This window comes from Genypterus blacodes, unplaced genomic scaffold (genome assembly GCF_046128005.1).
Source record: "Genypterus blacodes isolate CSIRO-AG114 ecotype Tasmania unplaced genomic scaffold, CSIRO-AGI_Gbla_v1 ptg000044l_1, whole genome shotgun sequence".
Lineage (NCBI taxonomy): Eukaryota > Metazoa > Chordata > Actinopteri > Ophidiiformes > Ophidiidae > Genypterus > Genypterus blacodes.
In genome coordinates this window covers 2,268,764-2,280,038 of record NW_027466857.1, presented here as the reverse complement: position 1 = coordinate 2,280,038, position 11,275 = coordinate 2,268,764, and the positions used below count along the sequence as shown (strand labels likewise).

Genomic DNA, 11,275 nt, shown 5'->3' with positions numbered 1-11,275 from the left:
TTTTTTGGTCTGTTACAAAAAACTTTAAGATTCCGTCCCTACAAACATATAATGGGCAACTTTATTGAAGCCACAAGATAAGGACAATTATCTTTCACCTCTGGAATGAGGCCTCACTAATCAACTGTAAGGCTATTACCAAAGCGAATTGGGTTTAAAAAATATTCCCTGAGAGTCCCAAAGAGACAGCTGGAAGCTATTGTAAGAGCCTGGGAGGTCATGAAGAAATGACGACCTCTCTGGGCGCTCTGTGTGTAATTGTTTTATTCTGAAATAACCTTGGAGTGAGTGTGAGAGCACCTTCAAGATGAACGGGGGGTCAGAGAAAGCAATTATAAGGCACTTGTTTTTACTGGCAAGTGCAGGAGACCTTGGAGGCAACACGTATGTCGGACCCATGAAGGAAACCATGAAGTTTACTGGCACATCTGAAAAAATGGGTGTGGGTGACCTCGCAGAATGCCTGGTTTTTAGTCGACACACCCCCTCAATTTCATTTCACACTACATTAGTAATCTAATTATGTGGTGAAATGTTAAACCAGCTGGGGTCCTCGAGTGTTGAGACACGGTTGAAACTAGCAGAGCCGGGGAGCTCAGTGGGAGTCACAGCATGGCCGGTCCTCTCTCTGCTACTGTTGGAGGTTTTGGTGAACTCGGCGCTCCACCTCAGCTGCCCTGCCAGCTTCTCCCAGTGCTGTTGTCTGTAAGGTGAGACCTCCCTTCATAAACACCAGCAGCTGAGCTGCAGCCATGAGCTGTCAGGCAGCATTAAGCATGAGCGCTCTGTACTTGATGCACATGCAGGTTCTTAGGGAGGCACCCAGCCTTTCCAACGTAATGTCCCTTGGTGGCCAAAACATTAGGCCCACACACTTGCCTGCAGATCAGAAAAAACAGGGCCCCTCCATTCACTTACTCACCCTGAGGGAGTAAAGTTAGAAGGACCTTTCTACCCTGATATGAACCATGGGAACGCTGTCTGCCCTCAACCCCAGCTGCCTTCCCCTTGAAATTAATTAAATGTAATTTTACCGACATAATGGGATACTATGTATTCAACAGGATGGCCGCAATAACAACCCATTTTTACCATTTATGGCAGCACCTCAAATGTGTTTTGCAAACCAGAACACTTTTTAACCCGTATTACAGGGTTTTAACCTTACAAAAGAGAGCAGTCCACCCCCACAACATTTAGAATGTTATTTACTGCTAGATTGTAGGTGGTATGTTCTCACATACTTCATAAAACAACTATGTTCAGGGAGGAAAGCTCCCTTTGTGTTTGAAAACTGTGTGGAATTCAGAAAGTCAGGACATTACCTACCGTGGCGAGTTATTGTCTGAGAGCAAGGTTTGTGTTGGACTCACTCCACATCACCTCATGTTTGAGATTAAGCACAAGCCACCCACAAAGCAGTGTCCAAAGGATTTTTAATGAATTTGTTACTATTAAAATATAGAAAGATTTGTCTTCTTCACCTGTCTGTAGGCTGGTGGAGGAATGAAGTCGCCAAACTGCTTAACTTGTTGTTTTTTTAAATGGCTCTCAGATTGCATACTGTGTAACACAATGTTATCAGGAAGGATTATGAGTTCACAAATCTAATATTCTCAGAATTGCAAAGTGGCAGAGCCGTGCCTTTTTGTTGGGATATTTTACTGCTAGACTTTAAAACTGAGTTTCGAATGCACATATCAAAGCATTCCAAAACAAGTGTTGTTTAACATATAACACTGCATTGGCTGACTTGTAGTTTAGACCTTTTTAGACCCTTTTCTCGTCATCGGCTTTAAGTGAGACCACACCATTGCTCCTAGATTTCAAGCCATCTACTAATTGTTCTTGCATGTGCTTATCCCAGATTCAATCAGGGTTGACCTTAAACGTCAGCACCAGGCCTGGTAATCTCTCTCAGATGAGATCATCAATCTGCATCAACCCTGCAAAAGAGAGTCTAATTGGTGTTTGTAGATAACTCCCTGTATCATTGCTTTCATTTGTTAGCCTTCTGCTTTGGAGCTGCTGGATAAATGTTTTGAAGTATTTATTAGCTCTGATTTATCAGTTTTCTTCATTCACTCTTATTCACTCTCTTAGAACTTCAGAATCATATTTCACGGAGGAAGCTGTGGTATTGCACAGAAGTAACTGCTCAAATGAACCACAATGCAGTTACAGTATGGTTAGAATCAATATAAACTGCAATCTAGCTACATATAACTTTATTATTATTTTTAATGATTTATTATTTTATCATTTTAACTATGTAGTTGTCGAGGTATATAGCTATTTAGAATAAGTGGCCACAGTTAACATAATGCCCTCTTTTCCATGCACATTCATTATAAAGTAAACTCTTCAGTGGACCCACATTAGCAATTCTAATTGTTTGTGTTCGAGTGAAACTTTTTCATAAATGTGACAGTGCTCTTTTGGACAAATAAAAGATTTTTGAGATGAAGTGCAGTGAATATTTCTTCAGTAATGCGGCATGGAAGTTGTATCAGATACAACACAGCAACAACAGAAATATAAGCAGTCTGCTGTGCCAGAAAATACCTGCACCCTTTTTATTTCTTCTTACAGGATGCAGCTGTTAGGTATTTTTTCTTTTTTTTACTTCATCTCTTTCTCTTTGCCTCCCTTTCCCCCTCAGAATGGATAAAACATGATTGGGTTTTTACTGTATGTGTGTGGCCTGCAGAGCTCAACTGCTGCATACCTGCAGGCTGCACACACAGGTACTCTTAAATCTTCCCTCTAACATCTACCTTCTGTCAAAACAACTCAGGATATGTGTGTGACATGAAACACACTGACTTATTTAAGTGTGCATGAGTGTGTGTGTGTGAGGAAGAAGGAGTCGGAATGTGTTTTATAAGCATAGCACTTAAGATCAAATTCGTATTTACAATTTTTTTTACTGGTGTGTATGTGAGATAGACAGAGTGTGTACATGTTGTGTATATACTGTAGGAAAAACAGATGTGACATATTTGTTTGTATAGTTGAGTTGATTTTTTTCATTATGGCTGGAAGGGAAACTTTCTTTTTTTTTTTTTAAATGTGTTCCCTCTCAGTGTTGTCACCAAATGTGTTGCATTACCCATCACTGTAGAATGCTTTTCATTGGATCCACATGTGTGTGTGCCAGAGTCAGTCAGGAGCCAGAAATGAACACTGTGTCACACCAAAAAACATTCCAAGCAGTGTTATCCTATCATTGTCAGAGTTCATGCCTGAAAGCGAAACCCTCCAAGGCTCTTGATTCGTTTCGCATAATTCTGCCAATAGCTCACCAAGCGGGAATGAGGACAAGGAGGTAAATCAGAAAAGGGCCACAGACGCAAATGGATCCAATATTACCAACGACAGGCTGAAATGCTAATGCTCCCTGTTAGCTGTCAACAAGATATGAAACTCAACGCCTCGTGAAATCCCTGTTCCTACAAAGTGTTCCATTTGGTACCCCTGCTACCATATCCCATTGCCACCGCTGGGAATTCACCTCAACATAATTCAGCAGACCTTTACCTTGACGCAGTCACAGAGGTATAGGTGCAGAGCAGCCCTCCAGCAGACACAGAGAATAGGGTTTCCATCAGCTGCAAGCCACCTGTCCAGACCATGCCATCACAAAGGCAGAATGTGCAACTGACACGAGAAAACAACTCAACCTGTTTGTCAGACTCAATTAGGGATAGTCAATGAAGGAGTAGGAAGAAAAAACAGTCATTTTGATGACATTCATGTTTACTTGAACAGAAAGTTTACATTCTTATTGGAATTAAACCTGAGGAAATGTAATAATAAATATCTATTAAGAAACAAATTACAAGCAATACTTTAGTTTTATATATGAAACAACAAGGTTTGCCATACTAAAGAAAGCTAAAAGGACAGTTTATGTTTGACTTACCACAAGTGGGTAGACAGCAATATGATTCTATTCCTAATGTTCTTCCTCTCTTGCCAAAGATCATTTTGATTACCTCAAGAAATCACAAATGTGAACTTTTGGAAGGTGTGCGTCCAGTTACATCTGCCGTAAAACAAACACAGCATTTCAGAAAAAGAACATCATACCGACGTCAACACCGTCAACACGGTGGTGGTAGTGTGATGGTCTTGGTCTGCTTTGCTGCTTCAGGACCTGGACGACTTGCTGGAACCATGAATTTGGCCCTCGACCAGAGAATCTTGAAGAAGAACGTCTGGCCATCAACTCATAACCTTAATCTCAAGCCCACTTGGGTTATGCAGCAGGAGAATGATCTGAAGAACACCAGCAAGTCTCCCACAGAATGGCTCAAAAACAACAAAATGAAGGTTTTGGAGTGGCCTAGTCAAAGTCCGGCCTTAAATCCAATTGAGATGCTGTGGCATGACCTTAAACAGACAGATCATGCTCGAAAACCCCTCCAATGTGACTGATTCAAAACAACTCTGCAAAGAAGAGTGGGCCAAAATTCCTCCACAGCGATGTGAAAGATTCAGCCAGTTATCCCAAACGTTTGATTGCAGTTGTTGCCACTAAGGGTGACACAACCAGGTATACGGTTTAGGGGGCAATAACTTTTTCACATAGGGCCAGGTTGGTTTGGATAGCTTTTCTCCCTAAATAAATAAAATCCTCATTTAAAAATTGCTTTTCTTATTTATTCATGTTATTAACAATTAAGAGTGACAAAAACAAGAAATCTGTAAGGAGGCAAATACTTACGGTGGCCGAGAACCGCCACCGCTGCAAATAAAAGAAGCGCTGCAAAAATAAAAAGCTGGTGCAAAAATAAAAAAGGCGATGCAAATAAAAGAAAGTCTGCAAAAAAGAAACGCTACTGCAAATAAAAGAAAGTCTGCAAAAATAAAAAAGTCGGTGCAAAAATAAAAACGGTGATGCAAATAAAAAAGCCACAACGGAAGTGGGTTACCGGGGACTGTTTTTGCCGATGCACCTGTGTGAGTAGAAGACGACGCCGACGCACCTGTGTGAGGAGAAGAAGACGGCGACGACGACGACGAGAAGAAACTACGAGTAGGAAAACGAACTAGAAAGTAAGTGAACATGATAGTGTTTAATGTCGCTACGTGTACTTTTTAATGTGTTATTTGGTTAGGCCAGGTAACCCCAGGTTTGAAGGTGAACTGGAGAATGCCGGTGTATTGTTAGCTTCGGCTAACACGGGGAGACCACTAACCAGATGTCAGTTTGACATCATAGCTGGAGTTTGAGTTATTGGATGACATCGTTTTGTTAGCGTGATGCCATCACACTCATTTATTTAAGTAGCTTCAGATTCAAACAGCTTCAGCAGCATTGGAGACACACTTTCTGGACCAACATCTGACTGTGACTCTGTGAGTGAGCTCGTTTTGTGGTGACTATCTACAGTGAAGACAGCTTATTACTGTCGTTGTTGTTGTTTGTATCATTAATAATCATGCTAACAATAATCTAAGGCGTGGGTAACAGAAGTTATGTGGATGAATGTGAAGTTTAAGCTGTGTGGGGTGGCCAGGGACCTTTGAGAAAGAACCATGACCATAATGTCAGATTGAATCCTAAACTTGACTGTTTTTGCTTTGTCATTTACCAGGTCATGTTTTGTCCATTCTGTGGGGTGAACCTTCCATCCGTCCTGGTATATTGTGGCTCATGCTGTAGAAATGTCAGGTTCCTAAGGAGTCTTCAAGATGAAGGTACATTTCTTTCTGACAGTTAATGAGGTTCTTAAACATGATGGATTGCTATGCTTTTTCAGAGAATATACTGTCTGTTAGTCATGAATATACCACTTCATATGGTGAAATCCATAACAGAGGCATGTGGAATACAATGAATTTGAAGACATGAAAAATTAAGAAAGTTTCTTAGTCTAGTAGGCTACTGATCCCTGTAAAAAAATCCTATGCAACAATTTTGAGTGTTTTGCACTATGCTACTTTTATATAAAGACATTTTCAATTAATTAACTTTAACGAGTGCATTGAATAGCTTGATTCCTCAATAACTAATCACTAACTACCATGTCACCCACACATGATAATCTTAACAATCTCATTTATTCACCTCTGTAAAAATTGAAAATGTTCATTATGCAGTTCATCATTTAGCCTCCAATATAGTGTCCTCCGTCCTACCCCTCAGGTCCTGAAGCTAGTACTCCAGTGGATGAACTTATCCAAAAATATTTCACAGAGGGCCATAGTTATGAAATAATAGTGGACTTACTGAAAACCAAACACAACACATCAGTCAGTTTTCGCAATCTACAAAAAAGACTAAAACATGCAAGCCTGACCAGAAGGATCAACTACACTCCAATTGCTACTGTGCAGGCAGCTATTTCCGAGGAGCTAAAGGGATCAGGCCAGCTTTTAGGGTATAGAGCGATGTTGCAGATTCTGAAACGGAAACACTCTCTTGTCGTCAGACAAGACGATGCACCTAATGGCAGAGCTGGATCCATGTGGAACAGAGAATCGCTGCAGACGTAGATTTGTTCGAAGGGCATATCATTCAATGGGACCAAACGAAACCTGGCACGTTGATGGGTATAATAAATTAAAACCTTTTGGAATTGGCATAAGTGGCTGCATTGATGGCTTCTCCAGAAAAATTATGTGGCTGAATTGTGGAAAGACGAACAACGACCCTTCAGTAATTGCTCAAAACTACATCAACTGTGTAGTTGAGCATGGAGTTTTTCCAAAGCGGCTCCGCACAGATTGCGGCACTGAAAATGGAATAATGGCCGCCATTCAATGTACCATGAGATCAGAGCATGCAGACGAGTTTGCAGGAGCTTAAAGCCACATGTATGGCACTTCAACATCCAACCAGCGGATTGAAAGCTGGTTCCGGAAACAAAGGTTTCTGTCACTTTTAATTCATTTATGTTTTACTTGACCCTGGATTATTGTATTTGCTGTATGCATTTATATTATTTCTCAGTTTAATGTATATTGCTGTGCTTTTTAAAGGAAAGGGTATATTGTAGTGAAATCTCCAAAAGGCATGAGTCAGTAGTAAGTGGACTTGTACATTAATCTAAACCTCTTGAAGAACGATGACCTGGATGAATTTGTGTTTTCTATCTAGGAGCCAATTTTGGATGGATCTGTTCAGTGACTTGAGGGAGAGGCATCTCTTCAATGGCAGCCCTGCAAACACAAAGTTCACCTCCTGGAGTCACCTTATTTATTATTAATTACGTAAAAACTGAAATAATGTGGTGCTCTAAAATGTGGGTACTTAACTGCACTTGAAAATATTTTGTAACATTTTGATTATAAAATTTAAGATTCACAATAAAGTTTTCCCTCATGTGCAATGCTTTCTCTAATATTTGATACTTAGTTTAACCTAAGATCATTGCTTGTCTTTGGGTCTCTGCATCCTTGTCCTGTAAGAAACTCTGGAGATAATTGTAATGACCATGAAAGTGAAACTTAATTGATGTGTTGCTCAGTGTGAACACTTTCCTGTACTTGCTCCTAGCAATTGTGGTTTCCCAGCATCTGCCCAAACCCTGAACCACATCACCAGCATCATGCCAGTGCCAGCAACTCCTGCTGGGGATGAGCATGAAACTCTTTTTGGAGAACTGCAACGACAGAGTGGTGTAAGAGCTCCTTTGCAGTGGGAATCAGCTGTAGAGAACTACATCACCCTGAAAAACATGGCTGGTCTGTAAAAATTTTAGGGACATATTTGTGTTGTGACAACACCAAAACAAACTTCTTTTTATGTGTCGTATTTGCTGCTGCTGTATATTGCTGCTGTCATTTTCTTCTCTCCCCTGTCATTTGGCAGAGGCTTTTGTCCAAAGCAACGTACAAATGTCTGTAATAAAGTTGTCTATGCCTGAAAAAATCTTAAAAAAAAAAAAAAAGAACAGTCTGTAGTTTTTTTATTTATTTTTTATTTAAAGAAACAAGCTGAAGCTGCAAGCACATTCCTGATATCAAATACAATAAAAATGTGCGGTCTTGACAACAGTCTAAAAATGAAATGTTTAATATAATGTACACAAACATGGATCTCTAGGTCAGAGCGTGACACATTCTTTTAAGTAGTTTAAGCCTTGATTGTGTGACAATATTTTCAGACAAGGCTAAGTGTGAACGATAGACTATGTTTCGGAGCTACAATTACCAGAGCTGCTGAATCAGTGCTTGACTCTCCATCTGCAGGTTCCCATATCTGGAAGTAAAAAACAATATATCAGTGAGCACTTCAAATTTGATTGACAGAACTAGAGCTGAACAAATTTGAACATAAATATTGAAGTTTGTAAAATATGTGTAGGCCAGGACACTGCAACATTTACTGTAATTTAAAATGCTATTTTGGCACGTTTCATCAGAAACATGGCTTCTATGTAAAATCTAGAAACATTTTCATTTTCAGACAGAACTTACAATATAATCAATGTAAGACACAACAAATGTGGCACTCACCAATGTATCAGCTGCACTGAATTCTGCAGAGCTTGGACTCATGATGATCACCTCTGAATCCGACAAAGTCGTTTCGGAGGCTGCTGGTGTCCACAAAAAGGACAATTCATTATGATCTGCAAAAAACAAACAAAAAAAACAAGTATCATTAGGTTGCTTTGGATTTAAATTGCATGAACATTTTAGCCGTCAGTTCAATACCTCAATCTGACATTATGGTCATGGTATTTTCACAAAAGTCCCTGGCCACCTCACACAGCTTAAACTTCACATTCATCCAAATAACTATTGTTACCCACGCCTTAGATTATTGTTAGCATGACTATTAATGATACAAGCAACAACAACAACGATAGTAATAAGCTGTAGCCGTCAGTTGCTTCCACTCTCGTTAGTGGTCTCCCCGTGTTAGCCGAAGCTAACAATACACCGGCATTCTCCAGTTCAACTTCAAACCTGGGGTTACCTGGCCTAACCAAATAACACATTAAAAAGTACACGTAGCGACATTAAACACTATCATGTTCACTTACTTTCTAGTTCGTTTTCCTATTCGTAGTTTCTTCTCGTCGTCGTCGCCGTCTTCTTCTCCTCACACAGGTGCGTCGGCGTCGTCTTCTACTCACACAGGTGCATCGGCAAAAACAGTCCCCGGTAACCCTCTTCCGTTGTGGCTTTTTTATTTGCATCACCGTTTTTATTTTTGCACCGACTTTTTTATTTTTGCAGACTTTCTTTTATTTGCAGTAGCGTTTCTTTTTTGCAGACTTTCTTTTATTTGCATCGCCTTTTTTATTTTTGCACCAGCTTTTTATTTTTGCACACCAGCTTTTTTATTTTTGCAGCGCTTCTTTTATTTGCAGCGGTGGCGGTTCTCGGCCACCGTAAATACTTTATCACAGCACTGTCCCCTTCCTCTCTTATTGTGTTTTAATTTATTGTGTCGTTCAGAGAAGCAGCAAACCTCATTGTAATTATAACAGTGGTTGCGCATTTTGAAGGCAGCAACCTCTAATTGGATCACATGTAACTAACACACAGGAACAGTCTTGGCTAACAGCTCAAGGTGGTGCATTTGTGTGAGTCAATCAGCAGAGTTTCAACAGTGAGTGACCAACAATTGTAGCTTAAAGCAATGTGTTAACATTCCAGATCCACATTTACCTACCATTTTGTTTTATAACATTACCAGTATAACTTATCTAGATTCCTCAAAAGCTGACTCTTTGATGAAACAAGATTTCCCCCGTTGTATTAAACCACCTGTATATCTAGTTACAACTTTTTCTTCAGTTACTGCTAGCACATTAAATTGCATAGTTTCAAGACCTCAAATCACACATGGTATCTGTTGTAGAGGAATTATAGGACAAAGTAAGTGAGAGGTAGACTTTCAAGAGAACTGTGGAGAACTGAGACTCTGAGCTTCATATTAGTGGCACAGTCAACACTACAACGCAAATGGGAAAGGCTTTGTATGTTTTTTTTTCCCTGCTAATCAGCAATGGGATAAGCCCTATCTTTGAATTCCAAGTGCAACAGGAAGTTCTGATTAGGTTTCAAAGGAGGCCAGTGGAACTTTCTGGTCACCAAAGCCAGTTGCTTTGACCATTAATTGAACCTATTGAAATAAGTTCAACAAACCACATCTTGTATATTGAAATAGAGATTCACTTTATATCTCTGGTTGTGGCTGGCTGATAGTTAAAATACCATCCCAGCACAGAAATGAGTAGATTGTATTGCCATTATATTCTTGCTAGACAAAAACATTCCTCTGACTGTGTGTGATAATGCTCTCCATTTACTTCAAGAAGGCAGAACACATTTTAAGGTGGCATGTGGTTTGCTGTTATTCCATGCAATTACAGTATGCAGCAGCTTCAAATATACATGTGGGTTCACCCAATACAAACAGTGTTACACCAACCAGCTCATTGAGGCAGCCACACGCCATAGGAAATGGTGTTGGACAGTATATAATCTGACGGTTCTTTATTCTAACTGCTAATCAAACATAGAGAGCATACAACACACGGCCAAGGATGGTCATAGAAAAATATATAAAGTGTTAGTGTGCATGAGGAGAGTGTGGAAATGCTTTATTTTACTGGAATATTGGCTGAAATGTATCTTTTTCAGATACATAAAACGGTTTGGTGGCTATTATATAGTTTGTTTGCACAACAGAGGGTCATTGGCAAAAAATGGGAATACTAATTGCATAACTGCAGTATATGTATAGAAATGAAACGGTTAAAAAAAAGATGATTGTGGCGTTGATCAGTGCCACTCAAGTAGTAAAAGTAAAGGTTCTTTTAAATGTTTTTTTATGTCGCACCTGGCACAAGTTAGCTTGAACAAACACTTGATTTAAGGCTTAGCATTTTGTACAAATATTACTTTTTATCACTTTATCGTGAACATATATAACTAGACACCTACCTAGTTGGCAAGGCAGCTCGAATAAAAGTAGACACAGTAGATAAACATTGTTATGTTTCAAAATTATCTCTAGACTGGCTTTTCCTCTGCAGGGTCTCAAGTAGTGGGCAGGCAGCCATTGTCAATCTTGCAAGTAGCAGGGACAAGTCATCTCAATAAAACCGTTTTCTGGATGAGATTTCAGAACTCCAGGACTGCATGAGCTTGATGAGACTGAGTCATGTCTATACAGGATAAAGTAAGGAGATACTAAAGGGTGAACACGTCCCAGAACAGCACACACTGTATAGTCCTTAAGAACTGTCTTTGGAACTTTCTGCTTGTCATACCCTATTGCATCACCGGTGAGGGGACAGAGGGC

General features: G+C 39.8%; 2 long non-coding RNA genes across 3 annotated transcripts; one reads left to right on the top strand and one right to left on the bottom strand.

Annotated features, from left to right (window-relative positions):
- Nucleotides 1–4,912: 4,912 nt before the first annotated feature.
- LOC142999370 (uncharacterized) lies at nt 4,913–7,820 on the top strand. 2 transcript variants are annotated; one of them, XR_012963309.1, is made up of 4 exons: nt 4,913–5,061; nt 5,604–5,706; nt 7,109–7,253; nt 7,508–7,820. It is a non-coding gene; the product is annotated as an uncharacterized LOC142999370 (long non-coding RNA). The 2 variants fall into 2 exon arrangements; XR_012963308.1 differs by lacking the exon at nt 7,508–7,820 and having other exon boundaries at nt 7,109–7,372.
- Nucleotides 7,821–7,952: 132 nt separating this feature from the next.
- LOC142999371 (uncharacterized) lies at nt 7,953–9,265 on the bottom strand. The gene is made up of 3 exons (XR_012963310.1): nt 9,003–9,265; nt 8,470–8,585; nt 7,953–8,212 (listed from the first exon to the last, which is right to left on the bottom strand). It is a non-coding gene; the product is annotated as an uncharacterized LOC142999371 (long non-coding RNA).
- Between the last annotated feature and the right edge of the window lie 2,010 nt (nt 9,266–11,275).